The sequence below is a fragment of the Tachypleus tridentatus genome, chromosome 1 (genome assembly GCF_004210375.1).
Source record: "Tachypleus tridentatus isolate NWPU-2018 chromosome 1, ASM421037v1, whole genome shotgun sequence".
NCBI classification, from domain to species: Eukaryota; Metazoa; Arthropoda; class Merostomata; order Xiphosura; family Limulidae; genus Tachypleus; species Tachypleus tridentatus.
Genome location: NC_134825.1, coordinates 175,411,677 through 175,425,352, shown reverse-complemented (window position 1 = coordinate 175,425,352; position 13,676 = coordinate 175,411,677). Strand labels below are relative to the sequence as shown.

General features: G+C 34.1%; 1 protein-coding gene across 2 annotated transcripts in view; it reads right to left on the bottom strand.

Moving 5' to 3' along the window:
• LOC143230694 (uncharacterized) overlaps positions 1-13,676 on the bottom strand; it is a 68,328-nt gene that overhangs the window by 50,782 nt on the left and 3,870 nt on the right. For both annotated transcript variants that reach the window (XM_076464685.1, XM_076464694.1), the window contains exons 2-4: positions 12,256-12,477; positions 7,101-7,322; positions 1,949-2,170 (exon numbers count right to left, since the gene is read on the bottom strand). The gene's annotated coding sequence lies outside the window, so the exon portion shown is untranslated. The remainder of the gene's footprint in view (positions 1-1,948; positions 2,171-7,100; positions 7,323-12,255; positions 12,478-13,676) is intronic.

The following is a 13,676-nucleotide window of genomic DNA, read 5'->3' as shown; positions in this document are numbered from 1 at the left end:
CTGAACCTTCACATGCAACACATCAAGTATTTTATTTTTCTCATTCTTTATAACACACACCTTTTACCATTAATTTTGTTTGGGATGGACCAAGGGGTCAGAGTCCACCCAATCTGCTCACAGTGCTGCTCTCCTTTGTCTGACAAAACCTGAATCCATTTAAAATGATCCTGATTTTGTCAGTATTCCTCCATCTGATTGTGGATTGCCTTCCAGACCTTTACTGCAGAATATGCTAGGCCTATCTCAATTTCAAAATACATTTCCCTTCTTCTACAGACATTGTTTCCTAATGATCTTTTTTGTCTCTCATTTTTCACCCTCAACAGGCATTATTCCTGTTGTCATAAGGCAGATTTTCTTCTTCACTTTATCAGTTGGATTCCTGTTAATCCTATACATTTCACTCCCTACCAACTTTTTCAGTTTTACTTTATCCTACTGACTCTCCCTACAGTTAATGTTTATCTCCCACTTCCTTTCTTAGGAGTTCCACTTATATTTAGGGGTTTTTGTGGAATACCTCCATCCTCCATGATGTAACATTTGCATTATTTAGTTCTTTAATTCCAAGAGTGGCTTCCTTGCTTTAACGATCTTCTTGGGTGGGGCACTGCTGTTTGTTCACCACATTTGCTGATACAGGCCTACAGACAGTCATTTTTTCATTCACTGGTCCATTTTTTTTTAGCTACTCCTGTACATTAAGCATCACTTGGGGGTATTCCACATACTAAACAACTGTATTTTTTCTGTCATTGTGTACATTATCACATCTGTTAAAGTGACCTTTGGTCCTAAATTTATTCCCACACACTTTACAATTGTATGGTTTCTCTTATATAGTAGCAATGTATCCTTAAAGCAAACTAGGAGGAAACCAAAGAATGTAGACATGGTAACAAGGATAAGAATGGAGGAAATACAAGTGTTTATGGGAATCTGCAATGGACAGAGGAGAAGTGATATCCTAATACTGGTGGAGGGCTATTGTTACATGAATGACTTCATGAGACACTAATGCAGTTCTTGTTATACAATGTGACTAAGGGAAAACAGCTCCAGGCTGGTGACATACATAAGATACCAACAGTATACTTACAAAGATTAACTACTGTATACAGTTATAACCTTCTGGTTTCACAAGAAACCATTGAAAGGTCAGCTGAAATATTAGGGAGTGAGTGAGTAAACTTCAACATCCCAAGATGGGCTGAAAGGTTAAAAAACCAAGTCGTACCAAAAACATTATCAGTGAGGCCTGCAGTAAATGAAGTGAGAGCTACCTTAGTGAATATGATACTAAGGATGTCAGTAAGAGTCAAATACCTAAAATACATATAAATATTTTGTTGACTCTAGAAATACCTTATTAAATGAATTTATAAATAACTTCCCAATGAAAGGTATTTTCTGTAGACAGTAAAATACTTAAATAAAACAGTTTAATTCTATACTTCTCAGGTGGGCAGTAAATAAATCAGAGGACAAGTTAGAAACAATGAGAGAAAACACTGTATTTCTCACATATGAGGAGAATGAGAATCTTTAAGAATATAAAACTTTCATAATATTAAAATGTCATTCACTTCTCACATTTTGATTTCAAATATATTAACATACAATTTTAATAAAGTAGTTTAGCTAAATGTCTTGATATGCATTTGACCTGACAGTAGTAAGGGGTTTAATAAACAAAGCTTGTCTAAAGTGTCAATAGAATGATAAGAAGGTTTTATATTAACTTAAAGTACTTGTATCCAGAAACATCACCAAGCATATCTAACATAACTATTTATATATCTTAGAGACAATCTGTGTTACAAACTTAATTCCATAAAAACTACACACAATTAACATTATTTAAAACAATGTACTAACACCACTTTTATACCATTATGTCACCACCAAGTGGTTAATGGATATAGTTATTGAAGGTTACACTCACCTGATAAACCTTCTAACTGACAGTTAATTTGTTGTAACTCCTCTTTTGGTTCACTTTTCAAACTCATAACATCACGTTGTGAACAATCAACAGTTTCATCATTACTCTCACTAAACATGGAAATAATGTCATCATTATTTTGTTCTTTTTTTTGTTCTTTTATTTTACAATCAAAGACAGTACATGATGGTCCTTCTTCTGGGCTGGTAGCTCCTCTTTTAACTAGATGTGTGAAATAAATACTGTGAGATGACATTTTCTTTACTTTATTACAGTAACAACTTTCTCTTAACTTTTTTACAGAAATGACAAAATTTAATTATAATAAAGCAAATTGATAAATGATTATAAATAATTGTTATATTCTTTCTCCAAGTACAGTTTTTGAAACAAATTATTCTAACAATATATCTTATACGTACACTACTTATAATATGTAGTGCAGGGTGTGAATACTAAATTCAACTTTTTTAAATTAATGGAAAGGGAATCACACCAGATAAAATTACATTGCAAGTAAACTACACCCAAACCCAAAGTCACCAGGTATTGACATCCAAATGGGGTAGAAAAGAAGATCACATTGGTGGTAAGTGAACCATAATCCCAAACCCAGTCTTCTGGTGGAGTTAGAAAAGTGGATAGTGCCATTTTCACCTCAAGTTCGTCAGACCAAGGGGATTTCACATTCACTGATCTATGAACAGGACACGTGATAGTGATACGAGAAAATGTTTGACCAATCTAGAAACCATCATCTTGTATCGTAAAGATGTCTTTGTGATGTAAACTATCCAGCTCAAAACCAAACTGACAAGAACCATTCCCACTGCAATATCATCCTTGGAATAATAAAATCAAGAGATGGCATTAGAGGAAAAACCATATTGATCTGCAAGTACCATCAAGGTAACCCACAACATGGATGGAGGAACAAGTGTAATTGAGTAAGGAAATAAAGACACCTGTAATACATGTGTGAGGTAATAAATCCAAAACACACATACTGAGAACTGACACCCATGTGGGATATTATAAGGGATTCAATTCAATGAATAAACTGGAATTTTAACATCTCATTCCAATGATTAAAATTGAACAGCTTGTCATCTATTCTGGCAGAAACCCAGTACCCTACTCTCAACTGAATAGTTTTGTAACCAACTTTGTACATTTTATAATCATGTATTTTACATTATCATGTCCAGGAGAATGTTTCCGTGGCCCAGTACCCGAGTGGCTTGGAATTGAAAAGTGGTAAGGGTTCTCATAGTCCACTGGAAATGGGGAAAAGTGTGGTGAAGAGTCTGAAGGTACACCACCATCTAAGACAGTGCAACAGATGACCACAAAAATTATATTTTGAAAATTAGCCCACACGTAACTGATTGAATTTAAGGCATCAGAGGGATGGGTAGCTATTCACTTCTACTTCACCCATGGGTGAGTATGGTTGAGAACAGGCACATTATGAAATAAAACATCTTGTGAAACACCCTATCCCAGTGGTGTATGTGTGTGTGTTGTGCTATGGAAAGTATAATTAAGTCATTACAGCCTCACAGTGCCTTTTTGACCAGTTTATCAAGACAGATGCCACTCATGACAGAACAGGATCCATAAAGAATAAAGGGGATATGCCCCTAAATATTAAGCAAACTGATAAATGATGTTATCAGAAGAGGATGTTAGAAGCCTCAGTAAATGCCAGGTAAAGAAACAAAACCCCCAAACTTCAGCAAGTTCAGAGGCTATAAAACTGAATTATGAAGATAGCCATAAAAAATATTTATCGACAGCCGAATAGAGAAGTTTCATTGAGTAATTTGAGTCTTCCTTTGCTCAGAAACTTCAGATGAGTATGAAATGCTGTTTATTTTTCCAAAGGACAAGTATCTCAGTGTGTAAATATCAATCCCTGTTCACTAAAGGTATTTTACCCATTCACAGTTTTACTGAAAAGTGAAGTGTGGCAATAAGCAAATGATGGTACCCCATTAAGGAAGAATTACCAACTGTAAACAGAGAATGAGAGATGAAGTATCCAATGGACAATAGTGTTGAAATGCAGGGAAAAGAGAAGGTGATTTATTGAAGTAAAAGCACAAGGAACTGATGACAAGAAGAGTGAGACCAGTCAAATCACAATTCAAACTGAAAGAAGTGGTGTGATGGAAGAAAATGGGAAAAGGATCTAATGGAAAGAAGCCTTGAAAGCAATGAAGCATCTCACAGCATGTACTGGACATAGAGAGTAATCTGAATCTAAATAAGAATAAGAAGAGAGTAAGAAATGGAAAATCCAAAAGAATATACTACATGAGCCCCTAAACTGCAGGTTAACAAAGTTGATTTAGAACAAAAATATTACAGAGCTGAAACAACTGAAAAGCCAGACCAATGTCAGCCAGGAAATATCAACCTCAAATATTTTAACCAAAGTGACATGGATGAACAAACATTTTGGGAAAAAGATGGATGGAATGGGAAAAACTAACATTTTAAACTGGATGTAATCGTGTATAAATGTTCCAATCACCAGGTCAAGTGAATGATGAATGAGAACAAAAACAAGAGGTAAATCAAATGTTGAAATACAGCCTGCCAACTTTGTTAAGATATTATACAATTATGGTTTTTGAATAATTTGATTGTTAGTATTATTACCTGTAGTTATTTGGATTCCATCAAATAAATTTTATAACACTGATTAATACTCAGATGCAAGTTCAAAACTGGGCTTAACTATATCCTTTGTCCTATATCTTTTGCTCAGGGTGATCATTGATCTTTGTTACTTTATAATTACTGAGAATTCATTTCATTGGTATATCATTCACTAGTTTAACTATATTGTTTTTCATCCATACATCATGTCTCGTATATATATATGTTACTGTTAATGCACACTCATTTAATTTTATAAAATAATATGCATTTCACTTTTGTTATAATACATCTTTTATATTTCTTCACATTCACTTTGTGTGTGTAGAACCCTTGAGCTGGGATCCTCATAAAATACTTCTGCAAAAATTGTACATACTTAACATTTTGTTATAATTTTTATTTTAGAGTTCAGTAATATCTTTTGTCTTGCATTGCTTCATTAGGCTTAACAAGTGACTGTTATTTTTGGTTTTCCTGTGGTTCAACTTACAAAGGATTCAGAAATTAAGCTAAATATCTTGTTCTCTTCAACACAAAACATCTTATACATAGATGTATATCACTACACAGTTTCTGAACCTTCACATGCAACACATCAAGTATTTTATTTTTCTCATTCTTTATAACACACACCTTTTACCATTAATTTTGTTTGGGATGGACCAAGGGGTCAGAGTCCACCCAATCTGCTCACAGTGCTGCTCTCCTTTGTCTGACAAAACCTGAATCCATTTAAAATGATCCTGATTTTGTCAGTATTCCTCCATCTGATTGTGGATTGCCTTCCAGACCTTTACTGCAGAATATGCTAGGCCTATCTCAATTTCAAAATACATTTCCTTCTTCTACAGACATTGTTTCCTAATGATCTTTTTTGTCTCTCATTTTTCACCCTTATCCAGGCTTTATTCCTGTTGTCATAAGGCAGATTTTCTTCTTCACTTTATCAGTTGGATTCCTGTTAATCCTATACATTTCACTCCCTACCAACTTTTTCAGTTTTACTTTATCCTACTGACTCTCCCTACAGTTAATGTTTATCTCCCACTTCCTTTCTTAGGAGTTCCACTTATATTTAGGGGTTTTTGTGGAATACCTCCATCCTCCATGATGTAACATTTGCATTATTTAGTTCTTAAATTCCAAGAGTGGCTTCCTTGCTTTAACGATCTTCTTGGGTGGGGCACTGCTGTTTGTTCACCACATTTGCTGATACAAGTGTACAGACAGTCATTTGTTTCTTCACTGGTCCATTTTTTTTTTCAGCTTCTCCTGTACATTAAGCATCACTTGGGGGTATTCCACATACTAAACAACTGTATTTTTTCTGTCATTGTGTACATGCTCACATCTGTTAAAGTGACCTTTGGTCCTAAATTTATTCCCACACACTTTACAATTGTATGGTTTCTCTTATATAGTAGCAATGTATCCTTAAAGCAAACTAGGAGGAAACCAAAGAATGTAGACATGGTAACAAGGATAAGAATGGAGGAAATACAAGTGTTTATGGGAATCTGCAATGGACAGAGGAGAAGTGATATCCTAATACTGGTGGAGGGCTATTGTTACATGAATGACTTCATGAGACACTAATGCAGTTCTTGTTATACAATGTGACTAAGGGAAAACAGCTCCAGGCTGGTGACATACATAAGATACCAACAGTATACTTACAAAGATTAACTACTGTATACAGTTATAACCTTCTGGTTTCACAAGAAACCATTGAAAGGTCAGCTGAAATATTAGGGAGTGAGTGAGTAAACTTCAACATCCCAAGATGGGCTGAAAGGTTAAAAAACCAAGTCGTACCAAAACATTATCAGTGAGGCCTGCAGTAAATGAAGTGAGAGCTACCTTAATGAATATGATACTAAAGATGTCAGTAAGAGTCAAATACCTAATTAAATGAATTTATAAATAACTTCCCAATGAAAGGTATTTTCTGTAGACAGTGGAATACTTAAATAAAACAGTTTAATTCTATATTTCTCAGGTGGGCAGTAAATAAATCAGAGAACAAGTTAGACACAATGAGAGAAAACATTGTATTTCTCACATATGAGGAGAATGAGAATCTTTAAGAATATAAAACTTTCATAATATTAAAATGTCATTCACTTCTCACATTTTGATTTCAAATATATTAACATACAATTTTAATAAAGTAGTTTAGCTAAATGTCTTGATATGCATTTGACCTGACAGTAGTAAGGGGTTTAATAAACAAAGCTTGTCTAAAGTGTCAATAGAATGATAAGAAGGTTTTATATTAACTTAAAGTACTTGTATCCAGAAACATCACCAAGCATATCTAACATAACTATTTATATATCTTAGAGACAATCTGTGTTACAAACTTAATTCCATAAAACTACACACAATTAACATTATTTAAAACAATGTACTAACACCACTTTTATACCATTATGTCACCACCAAGTGGTTAATGGATATAGTTATTGAAGGTTACACTCACCTGATAAACCTTCTAACTGACAGTTAATTTGTTGTAACTCCTCTTTTGGTTCACTTTTCAAACTCATAACATCACGTTGTGAACAATCAACAGTTTCATCATTACTCTCACTAAACATGGAAATAATGTCATCATTATTTTGTTCTTTTTTTTGTTCTTTTATTTTACAATCAAAGACAGTACATGATGGTCCTTCTTCTGGGCTGGTAGCTCCTCTTTTAACTAGATGTGTGAAATAAATACTGTGAGATGACATTTTCTTTACTTTATTACAGTAACAACTTTCTCTTAACTTTTTACAGAAATGACAAAATTTAATTATAATAAAGCAAATTGATAAATGATTATAAATAATTGTTATATTCTTTCTCCAAGTACAGTTTTGAAACAAATTATTCTAACAATATATCTTATCATTACACTACTTATAATATGTAGTGCAGGGTGTGAATACTAAATTCAACTTTTTAAATTAATGGAAAGGGAATCACACCAGATAAAATTACATTGCAAGTAAACTACACCCAAACCCAAAGTCACCAGGTATTGACATCCAAATGGGGTAGAAAAGAAGATCACATTGGTGGTAAGTGAACCATAATCCCAAACCCAGTCTTCTGGTGGAGTTAGAAAAGTGGATAGTGCCATTTTCACCTCAAGTTCGTCAGACCAAGGGGATTTCACATTCACTGATCTATGAACAGGACACGTGATAGTGATACGAGAAAATGTTTGACCAATCTAGAAACCATCATCTTGTATCGTAAAGATGTCTTTGTGATGTAAACTATCCAGCTCAAAACCAAACTGACAAGAACCATTCCCACTGCAATATCATCCTTGGAATAATAAAATCAAGAGATGGCATTAGAGGAAAACCATATTGATCTGCAAGTACCATCAAGGTAACCCACAACATGGATGGAGGAACAAGTGTAATTGAGTAAGGAAATAAAGACACCTGTAATACATGTGTGAGGTAATAAATCCAAAACACACATACTGAGAACTGACACCCATGTGGGGATATTATAAGGGATTCAATTCAATGAATAAACTGGAATTTTAACATCTCATTCCAATGATTAAAATTGAACAGCTTGTCATCTATTCTGGCAGAAACCCAGTACCCTACTCTCAACTGAATAGTTTTGTAACCAACTTTGTACATTTTATAATCATGTATTTTACATTATCATGTCCAGGAGAATGTTTCCGTGGCCCAGTACCCGAGTGGCTTGGAATTGAAAAGTGGTAAGGGTTCTCATAGTCCACTGGAAATGGGGAAAAAGTGTGGTGAAGAGTCTGAAGGTACACCACCATCTAAGACAGTGCAACAGATGACCACAAAAATTATATTTTGAAAATTAGCCCACACGTAACTGATTGAATTTAAGGCATCAGAGGGATGGGTAGCTATTCACTTCTACTTCACCCATGGGTGAGTATGGTTGAGAACAGGCACATTATGAAATAAAACATCTTGTGAAACACCCTATCCCAGTGGTGTATGTGTGTGTGTTGTGCTATGGAAAGTATAATTAAGTCATTACAGCCTCACAGTGCCTTTTTGACCAGTTTATCAAGACAGATGCCACTCATGACAGAACAGGATCCATAAAGAATAAAGGGGATATGCCCCTAAATATTAAGCAAACTGATAAATGATGTTATCAGAAGAGGATGTTAGAAGCCTCAGTAAATGCCAGGTAAAGAAACAAAACCCCCAAACTTCAGCAAGTTCAGAGGCTATAAAACTGAATTATGAAGATAGCCATAAAAAATATTTATCGACAGTCGAATAGAGGAGTTTCATTGAGTAATTTGAGTCTTCCTTTGCTCAGAAACTTCAGATGAGTATGAAATGCTGTTTATTTTTCCAAAGGACAAGTATCTCAGTGTGTAAATATCAATCCCTGTTCACTAAAAGGTATTTTACCCATTCACAGTTTTACTGAAAAGTGAAGTGTGGCAATAAGCAAATGATGGTACCCCATTAAGGAAGAATTACCAACTGTAAACAGAGAATGAGAGATGAAGTATCCAATGGACAATAGTGTTGAAATGCAGGGAAAAGAGAAGGTGATTTATTGAAGTAAAAGCACAAGGAACTGATGACAAGAAGAGTGAGACCAGTCAAATCACAATTCAAACTGAAAGAAGTGGTGTGATGGAAGAAAATGGGAAAAGGATCTAATGGAAAGAAGCCTTGAAAGCAATGAAGCATCTCACAGCATGTACTGGACATAGAGAGTAATCTGAATCTAAATAAGAATAAGAAGAGAGTAAGAAATGGAAAATCCAAAAGAATATACTACATGAGCCCCTAAACTGCAGGTTAACAAAGTTGATTTAGAACAAAAATATTACAGAGCTGAAACAACTGAAAAGCCAGACCAATGTCAGCCAGGAAATATCAACCTCAAATATTTTAACCAAAGTGACATGGATGAACAAACATTTTGGGAAAAAGATGGATGGAATGGGAAAAACTAACATTTTAAACTGGATGTAATCGTGTATAAATGTTCCAATCACCAGGTCAAGTGAATGATGAATGAGAACAAAAACAAGAGGTAAATCAAATGTTGAAATACAGCCTGCCAACTTTGTTAAGATATTATACAATTATGGTTTTTGAATAATTTGATTGTTAGTATTATTACCTGTAGTTATTTGGATTCCATCAAATAAATTTTATAACACTGATTAATACTCAGATGCAAGTTCAAAACTGGGCTTAACTATATCCTTTGTCCTATATCTTTTGCTCAGGGTGATCATTGATCTTTGTTACTTTATAATTACTGAGAATTCATTTCATTGGTATATCATTCACTAGTTTAACTATATTGTTTTTCATCCATACATCATGTCTCATATATATATGTTACTGTTAATGCACACTCATTTAATTTTATAAAATAATATGCATTTCACTTTTGTTATAATACATCTTTTATATTTCTTCACATTCACTTTGTGTGTGTAGAACCCTTGAGCTGGTATCCTCATAAAATACTTCTGCAAAAATTGTACATACTTAACATTTTGTTATAATTTTTATTTTAGAGTTCAGTAATATCTTTTGTCTTGCATTGCTTCATTAGGCTTAACAAGTGACTGTTATTTTTGGTTTTCCTGTGGTTCAACTTACAAAGGATTCAGAAATTAAGCTAAATATCTTGTTCTCTTCAACACAAAACATCTTATACATAGATGTATATCACTACACAGTTTCTGAACCTTCACATGCAACACATCAAGTATTTTATTTTTCTCATTCTTTATAACACACACCTTTTACCATTAATTTTGTTTGGGATGGACCAAGGGGTCAGAGTCCACCCAATCTGCTCACAGTGCTGCTCTCCTTTGTCTGACAAAACCTGAATCCATTTAAAATGATCCTGATTTTGTCAGTATTCCTCCATCTGATTGTGGATTGCCTTCCAGACCTTTACTGCAGAATATGCTAGGCCTATCTCAATTTCAAAATACATTTCCCTTCTTCTACAGACATTGTTTCCTAATGATCTTTTTTGTCTCTCATTTTTCACCCTTATCCAGGCTTTATTCCTGTTGTCATAAGGCAGATTTTCTTCTTCACTTTATCAGTTGGATTCCTGTTAATCCTATACATTTCACTCCCTACCAACTTTTTCAGTTTTACTTTATCCTACTGACTCTCCCTACAGTTAATGTTTATCTCCCACTTCCTTTCTTAGGAGTTCCACTTATATTTAGGGGTTTTTTGTGGAATACCTCCATCCTCCATGATGTAACATTTGCATTATTTAGTTCTTAAATTCCAAGAGTGGCTTCCTTGCTTTAACGATCTTCTTGGGTGGGGCACTGCTGTTTGTTCACCACATTTGCTGATACAAGTGTACAGACAGTCATTTGTTTCTTCACTGGTCCATTTTTTTTTTTAGCTACTCCTGTACATTAGGCATCACTTGGGGGGTATTCCACATTCTAAACAACTGTATTTTTTCTATTCATTGTGTACATGCTCACATCTGTTAAAGTGACCTTTGGTCCTAAATTTATTCCCACACACTTTACAATTGTATGGTTTCTCTTATATAGTAGCAATGTATCCTTAAAGCAAACTAGGAGGAAACCAAAGAATGTAGACATGGTAACAAGGATAAGAATGGAGGAAATACAAGTGTTTATGGGAATCTGCAATGGACAGAGGAGAAGTGATATCCTAATACTGGTGGAGGGCTATTGTTACATGAATGACTTCATGAGACACTAATGCAGTTCTTGTTATACAATGTGACTAAGGGAAAACAGCTCCAGGCTGGTGACATACATAAGATACCAACAGTATACTTACAAAGATTAACTACTGTATACAGTTATAACCTTCTGGTTTCACAAGAAACCATTGAAAGGTCAGCTGAAATATTAGGGAGTGAGTGAGTAAACTTCAACATCCCAAGATGGGCTGAAAGGTTAAAAAACCAAGTCGTACCAAAAACATTATCAGTGAGGCCTGCAGTAAATGAAGTGAGAGCTACCTTAATGAATATGATACTAAAGATGTCAGTAAGAGTCAAATACCTAATTAAATGAATTTATAAATAACTTCCCAATGAAAGGTATTTTCTGTAGACAGTGGAATACTTAAATAAAACAGTTTAATTCTATATTTCTCAGGTGGGCAGTAAATAAATCAGAGAACAAGTTAGACACAATGAGAGAAAACATTGTATTTCTCACATATGAGGAGAATGAGAATCTTTAAGAATATAAAACTTTCATAATATTAAAATGTCATTCACTTCTCACATTTTGATTTCAAATATATTAACATACAATTTTAATAAAGTAGTTTAGCTAAATGTCTTGATATGCATTTGACCTGACAGTAGTAAGGGGTTTAATAAACAAAGCTTGTCTAAAGTGTCAATAGAATGATAAGAAGGTTTTATATTAACTTAAAGTACTTGTATCCAGAAACATCACCAAGCATATCTAACATAACTATTTATATATCTTAGAGACAATCTGTGTTACAAACTTAATTCCATAAAAACTACACACAATTAACATTATTTAAAACAATGTACTAACACCACTTTTATACCATTATGTCACCACCAAGTGGTTAATGGATATAGTTATTGAAGGTTACACTCACCTGATAAACCTTCTAACTGACAGTTAATTTGTTGTAACTCCTCTTTTGGTTCACTTTTCAAACTCATAACATCACGTTGTGAACAATCAACAGTTTCATCATTACTCTCACTAAACATGGAAATAATGTCATCATTATTTTGTTCTTTTTTTTGTTCTTTTATTTTACAATCAAAGACAGTACATGATGGTCCTTCTTCTGGGCTGGTAGCTCCTCTTTTAACTAGATGTGTGAAATAAATACTGTGAGATGACATTTTCTTTACTTTATTACAGTAACAACTTTCTCTTAACTTTTTTACAGAAATGACAAAATTTAATTATAATAAAGCAAATTGATAAATGATTATAAATAATTGTTATATTCTTTCTCCAAGTACAGTTTTTGAAACAAATTATTCTAACAATATATCTTATACGTACACTACTTATAATATGTAGTGCAGGGTGTGAATACTAAATTCAACTTTTTTAAATTAATGGAAAGGGAATCACACCAGATAAAATTACATTGCAAGTAAACTACACCCAAACCCAAAGTCACCAGGTATTGACATCCAAATGGGGTAGAAAAGAAGATCACATTGGTGGTAAGTGAACCATAATCCCAAACCCAGTCTTCTGGTGGAGTTAGAAAAGTGGATAGTGCCATTTTCACCTCAAGTTCGTCAGACCAAGGGGATTTCACATTCACTGATCTATGAACAGGACACGTGATAGTGATACGAGAAAATGTTTGACCAATCTAGAAACCATCATCTTGTATCGTAAAGATGTCTTTGTGATGTAAACTATCCAGCTCAAAACCAAACTGACAAGAACCATTCCCACTGCAATATCATCCTTGGAATAATAAAATCAAGAGATGGCATTAGAGGAAAAACCATATTGATCTGCAAGTACCATCAAGGTAACCCACAACATGGATGGAGGAACAAGTGTAATTGAGTAAGGAAATAAAGACACCTGTAATACATGTGTGAGGTAATAAATCCAAAACACACATACTGAGAACTGACACCCATGTGGGATATTATAAGGGATTCAATTCAATGAATAAACTGGAATTTTAACATCTCATTCCAATGATTAAAATTGAACAGCTTGTCATCTATTCTGGCAGAAACCCAGTACCCTACTCTCAACTGAATAGTTTTGTAACCAACTTTGTACATTTTATAATCATGTATTTTACATTATCATGTCCAGGAGAATGTTTCCGTGGCCCAGTACCCGAGTGGCTTGGAATTGAAAAGTGGTAAGGGTTCTCATAGTCCACTGGAAATGGGGAAAAAGTGTGGTGAAGAGTCTGAAGGTACACCACCATCTAAGACAGTGCAACAGATGACCACAAAAATTATATTTTGAAAATTAGCCCACACGTAACTGATTGAATTTAAGGCATCAGAGGGATGGGTAGCT